This window comes from Otolemur garnettii, unplaced genomic scaffold (genome assembly GCF_000181295.1).
Source record: "Otolemur garnettii isolate 467f Iridium unplaced genomic scaffold, OtoGar3 scaffold00123, whole genome shotgun sequence".
Lineage (NCBI taxonomy): Eukaryota > Metazoa > Chordata > Mammalia > Primates > Galagidae > Otolemur > Otolemur garnettii.
The window spans coordinates 1,267,396-1,274,229 of record NW_003852518.1 but is presented as its reverse complement, the minus strand read 5'-3'; positions in this window follow the sequence as shown (position 1 = coordinate 1,274,229).

Sequence of the window (6,834 nt, the reverse complement as noted above, 5' to 3'; positions counted from 1 at the left end):
AATGGACCTGGAGGAGTTCCCATCATGTGCCAACACTACTGTGTATGATGCTGAAGATATTTTCAAAAATCAAAGTATGTCTGGTATGGAGATTTGGGGTCTATATACTACCATAAAACAATTTTAAGGCATATGACAGCTGCAGGGATAGAAGGGGACAAATACCGAGGAATCCAAACCAATTTGCTGTCATCAGAGTAGATTCCCATGGCCCCAGCCACCCAGAAGGAGCCTGCCCCACACCTTCCTGGTTTCCTTCCCTTTCCCCTTTCCCAGGCTGCACTGCTAACAAACTCAGGCTGCAGTTCAAGTTCAAAGAACATTTTCACAAGTTCTTGGTCCTGGTTAAGATACATCAAAGATGGTGGCAGACAATCCAAAGACAACCCAGAGATGCATCCAGGAGCTCACACTCACTGCAGAGCCTGGGGGTAGACAGGGTCATCACCCCCTGAGCATGAAGTCAGCCCAGCCCTGGGAGCCGGGTAGAGGGGATGTTACTATTTCTACTTTTACAAGTCCTCTCGTGAGATGTACTGGAGATGAGAAGATAAAGGAGAGATGGCTTCTGCCTTTGAGGTTACAACATATTGGGTGAAAAGCAACAGATACATAGAGAGAGGTGGTACTAATAAAATGCAAAAGTGTGTGCTAGAGTGCCTAGAAGGGGACAGCATGGGGCTGGTCCTGAGAGGACCATGGGACCAGGCTGGGGTTGAGGCTTAAGGCAGAGCTGGGCTGGGATGGTGGACAACGCACGTGGGAGCCCTGTACCCTACACGGGGGGGGGGGGGGGGGGCAGATGGCCTGACTAGAGGCACAGAAATGAGAGCAAAGGGCAAGCAGCACAAGGATGCTGGGGAAATAGGACGAGGGCAGGAGCGCAAGGAGGCGCAGACCAGCTCGTGCATCCTGCCAAATGCCTCTGCTACTAACACACACAGGGCGGGGCGACTTTACTGCACACAGAGAGCAAGTGTGCTCAAGGCAGGAGTGACAGGAGTGCTCCTCCTCACCCAATATGGACAAATGCAGACCACCAGCACTCAGTCTGGGAAGGGCTCCAGGCTACACCCTATGAGGCAGCAGTGGATATGGAGTGTGGGGTGGCAGGGAGGGTAAGAGGTGAGCACGCAGCAGTAGGACTGTCAAGGCAGCAGCCTGGGCAGTGGGGAGCTGTGGGGATCTGTTCCAGGCCAGCACTTATCTCTAAATTAAGCATGCACGAGGCCAGGAGACGTATCTTTGGGGCCTCCAGAGAGTTGGAAACCACATCCGTACCTTGGCTTCTACACGAGAGGAACTGCCCAGGGCTGGAGAGTGCCTGGTCCTCACCAGCTGCCTCCGTTTCCTCCCGACAGCCTCTGCTTAACGCAGTGGGATCTGGTTTCTCCATCCTGGCTGGCAGCACAGCCCCCCACACACACACTGTTCTGGGCTTTTCCACAAGTGCTCGCTGTGACCCTCCTCTGTCTCCAGGCCTCTGTGCTTTAGCACCAACCCCTGCTGCTGCAAACCCTTCAGCAACTGCACCCCTGGCCCCTCCTCCCTCCAGGCTGCACCTGGCATGCACCCAGGGTGGGCAGGAGGAGCTGGGCTCCTCACGTTGGCTCCTGAGGGACACTTCCTCTTTCTCGGGTCACTTTTCTGTGCCCTCCTCCCTCTACAAATGCCCTCTGTGACCTTCTCACACAAAGTTTGGCCTTTGGTTTTGCCAGCATGGAGTCAAGAGAGGGCATTTAAAGAGTGTAGGTTTACAGCACAACCTGGGAACTGAACGGCCTGGGGCAGAGGCCCAGGACACCTCCTCCACTATGCAGCCTCAGTTTCCCCATCTGCAGAGCAAGATCAGCCTGGGTATAGCCGATGAAGTTATGAAAGTATCATATTGCCCAGTTCATCGTGGTTGCTAAGTAGAGTTGAGTTAACTGTGGTCAGCCTGGGCCGGCCAGGCTGACTGGGTGGCAGGAGGGAGCTGCTCACCTCTGGCCTCTGTGGACACTGAGTCCACACCACGCCTTCACCTTCACTTCAGTAGGGCCTGACGGACACCTGGATGGAGAGCTCAGATTGAGGGCGGAGGAGAGGACAGGAAGACAAACCCCAGGCATGGAGGGGCAGGTGCTTTTGTTTCATGGTGGGGTGCTTGTTGAGTGTTTTTCCTGGGACACCCCTCCCCAGGATCCTGACCCCTTCCTGTCTCCTCTCCTTGGCAGGAAGCTCTGGTCGACCAGCTGCCTGGAGGGGGCTGAGTGGCAGCAGCTGCTGTGTGCTCTGGAATTCCACCCCCCCCCAAGCCTTCTTAGCACAAAGGGGAACCTGGAAGATGGTGGTGGAGGATGTGTAGGGAATCACCTGGGAACTGCTCCCTCACATGAGTCGGAAGTTTCAGTGACTTTAGTCCTCGTCTGTCTCCCTGGTGAGAAGCTGGAAGACACAGGCATCCGCAGAGCCAAGTGGCTGTGCTACCCAGAAAGTACAGAAGTCAAGCCCCAACCAGCTCTGACACTGTGATGGTGTTGGCTGTGGTGGGCAGTCTCCATGGAAGAGCCTCCTTTTAGCAAAGACTAAGGTGTTGGCAAGAGAGGCGCCTTCCAGAGTTCTGCAGGGCTCCTCTGGATGGGATGCCACCCGCCATATCTTCTTCCCTTCCAGCCTGTCCTTTCCAGATAAAACCTTCCCTTTCTTCTCTTTCCCTGTGGTTCCCCAGTTTTCACATCTGCCCCTCTGAGGTAATCTGTGAATGGCCCAGCACAGATCCTGGCAGGGACAGGCCTCGGTCAGCACCAGTCCTATGAATTCCTTAGTGCCTCCACAGCCTGACTCTCCTCAGAACTAGAACAGATTTCCTGGGGCCTGAGTAACAAGAGTTATCATGAAGGGAAATGGGTATGCACCATTTAACTACTAAAGCAACAACCAAATTCCATGTGACCAAAACTCAAACATTCTGCCATGGGAATGAGCACTGCAGGGCAAGACTGATGGACCAGTGTCCCACCACACAGAGTCATGCCATTAATTGATGGACTCAGTTGTAAATTGTGGAAACAGGACTGAAGACTCATAATAAATATTCCTGTCTGGTCCAGATGCTGGGACTACTGAGGCAAAGGCATGGTGGCTCCCCCAGGAACATATCCGTCCCTATGTGGGCTGAGTTCATACCATTTGCTTGGTGCCACCTGGTGGTGCTGCGAAGCTAAGGAGTGTTGCAGAGGGTGGGGCTGTGAGCACCAGGGCATGTAGGGCTCTTTAGGTCTCCTTTGGGATTTCGACTGCAGCCCTTCAGTCTGGGGAGCCATGGCAGGGGTAAAAGAAGAGAAGACAATGGTCATTGCTTCTTTAGAAAGCTCACTGCAGCCAGGGCAGAGACTGGGTTGGAGGGGGGACTGGGAGGCCTGGAGATGGGGTAGGAGGCAGTTTGGAAATTCACATGGGAGAGGCAACCCAGCCAGGAGAACTGGGGAACTGGTTTTCCAAACACAGAAGAGCTGGGCTGCTGGTTTTCAGGGCTCATTTCTCCCATTGGTTTCAGGGGACTTTGTAAACTTCAAAGCCACTTTATAGAGGGAGTTTTGAGACAAGACACAGAAGGTAAGGAAAGAAGACCCCTGTCCTCCTCCCTGATAGCCAACCCCACCAAGAGAGCTCAGGACCAGCTGGGTTTCTGAAATATTCTGCCATGAGCAGCGGGAAGCAAAGAACTATAGAGAAAAAAGAGTCAGAGACTAACGGGAGTGTGTGAGCGTGAGTGTGTGTATGGCTGTGTTTGTGAGTGTGTGTGAGTGTATGTGTGTGAGTGTGAGTGTGTGTATGGCTGTGTTTGTGAGTGTGTGTGAGTGTGAGTAAGTGTGCATATGACTGTGAGTGTGAGAGTATGTAAGTGTGTGTATGACTGTGTTTGTGAGTGTGAACATCTGTGAGTGTGTATATGACTGTGTTTGTGAGAGAGTGAGTATATGTGAAAGTGTGTAAAAGTGAGTGTGTGTGAGTGAGAGGAGTGTATGTTTGATTGTGTTTGAGTGTGAGAGTGTGTGAGAGAGTGTGTATGACTGTGTTTGTAAGTGTGTGAGTGTGTGAGGGAGTGTGTGTATGATTGTGAGTGTGAGAGTGTATGTGAGAGTGAGTGTGTGAGTGTGAGAGTGTGTATGACTGTGAGAGTGTGTGAGAGTGTGTGACAGTACACGCGTGTGTGTATGACTGTGTTTGTGAGTGTGAGAGTGTGTGTATGTGAGAGTGTGTGTGGGTGAGAGTGTGTGAGTGTGAGAGTATGTGAGAATGTGTGAGTGTATATGACTGTATTTGTGTGTGTGTGTAAGAGTGAGAATGTGTGAGAGTGCATGAGAGTGTGTGTGAGAGCTAGTGTGTGAGAGTGAGTATGTATATGAGACTGTGTGAGTGTGAGTGCGTGAGTGTGCATGTGGTGTGCATGAAAGTGAATGTGAGTGTGGGGGGGATCCGCTGAAAGCCTCCTGCAAGTTTGGGGAGTGACCCTGCAGACCCCCCCATATCAAATTCCCTGTTTTGCTTGCTTGCTAGAGGTGGTTTTAAATCCCAGCATCAGTGCTTTAACTAGCACAGCTGACAGCCCAGTGCCAGCCCATCTCTGACCCAGATTAGGGTGCTCTCTGCCCCTCAGGGTATCACAGGGAGTGTAGGGGCCAAACTGCCAGAAAGCCTGGTCCTCACCGAGGCCCTGCTGGTGATACTCTCAGTGACGCTGGACAAGCCACTTCCCACAGGACCCATGCTTCTCCTCCAACAGGGAGGCGGGATCTGGTGGCACCTCCACCCAGCTCACCACTCGGGTTCTCTCTGGGGAAGTGTCCAGGCCTGAGCTCTGTCCCTTGGATTTTGTTGCTGACTGGGACCTCACATCACCTACTGCTTTGATCATGCTTTTGGGGACCCTTTTGGCTTCTGTGTGTGTATATCAGGGTAGGTCACATCTATTTCCCAGCACAGGCAGCCTGTTGGGCCTTGTGTCCAAGATTCCAGAAGTCGTCAGTCACAGTCCACACCATGAATGCCACCCCCAGGATTGGGTACTCTGATGGCCTCTGGTGACAGCTGCTGGAACAGTGGAGGATAGATGGGTCGGGATGGGCCCTCTGAGTCTGTGTCCCAGCTCACGGAGCTAAAGTTGCCTGATGTGTTGGGTAAATAGTTCAGTGTGCCGAGTTTCCTAAGCACCTTGACAATGATCTCTTCTTACGCACTGCCCCTGTGTACACACAGTTAGAAGCTGAGTCCATTAAGGACTAAATGAAATGACTTCCTTCTGATTTCCACAAGGCGTTACACCAGCAGCATTTCAGAGGGTGGGGGAATTCACAGGTCAGCTTTGATCCCTTCAGGTTCTTTCCAATCATAGAAGACATTGTGGGGATATTTTACTACCACTTTATTGGTCCTGGTCTCCAATAACAATAACCACAACTGGGTAAATCTCTTTCTTCATTTCACCAATTAATGTCAGGGACAAAGTTTAAATGCCCGAGAGAAGAACTGTCTGTGAAAATGCATCGGGAGGGCTGTGATGCAAACTCCCTTATTGGGGTTACACTCTGAGCTCGCCATCGATTTCATTATCTTCCATTTCCTACTTACAATATAATGGGCAGCCTTTTCCTGTTACCCAAGGGTAGCAATTTCCACTGTAGAGAACATATTTCTTACATATCCTTTGGTAATCGTGGACAACTTAATGATTTCCCCCTTATTCTCTATACAAGAGCCTCCTGCTCCTTTTTAAAGTAAAAATGCCAGACTCTCTCCTCCTTTGCAGGCAGGAAGCCTGTGACCAAAGCCCTGCTCAGCAATCTGGGATCGCACATCTCACGTGGCAACGGAAACTGAAGTGGCCTTTAAATGCCAGAAAAGAACCACTTCTCGGGTTCCATCGGGCTACCAAGGCTTTGGGAAAATGCAGGCCAGTAACCGATTTCTGAGGACAGATCACTGCAAGAAAGAATGTGTTCCCCAAACAGACAAAAGCTCTCTCCTGTTTAGAGGCAAGACTTGGTTCATTCTCTCTGGATAGTGCCCTTGCTGAGGTGGGGGTGAGTATTGACTACTTGCTCCCCCAGCTGATGTCACCCAGGAGAGACACCTTCTCCCAGTGCCAGTAAGTGGTGATGGTCTGATCTAGGTGTGCCCAGAATGCCAAGGCTCAGGAAAACTCTTGGGGTGGGAGCTGTGATCCGTGGGCCAAAAGAAGGCTGGCTCCTGGTGGGGACAGGAGCTGCAACCAAATGCCATGTCTACTTGACACGGAAGCATGCTGAATACTTTAGAATGGGTTCCAGGACAGCTGTACCATGTCCTCCTTGCAGAATTCTCAAGGTAGAGGGGCCAGAGGTCAGCTGGAGAAGGACCAAGGGCTGGGTGGGAAGTGCACACAGCACCCACTGTCCAGCGCACTGGACATCCTGACCTCCACCTCACCATACCTAGAAAGTAAGTAATATCCCCACCCTGTGCAGGCAAAACTGCAGCTGGGGGTGGTTAAGGGATTTGCCCAAGGTCATGAAGCTGGTAACTGGGGAAACCAAATTTCCAGCTTTGGGGGCCCAGACTCTAATCTCACCCATGGAGCCTTGTCACTCACGGTCTGCACATGAGTCCCACCTGCCCCTCCTGGGAACTGGTCAGAAATGCAGGGCTTTGACCTGCCCTTCAGACCTACATAATCAGAACCCACGTGTTACCAAGATTCCCAGGTGGAAAGAATTCATTCTCCCTTCCTGTGGGTCGTCCTTGAGCCCTTTGGGTATAGGGCCAGGTGTAGGGCCAGGTATAGGGCCAGGTGTTCCCGGGTCAGGAAGAGCT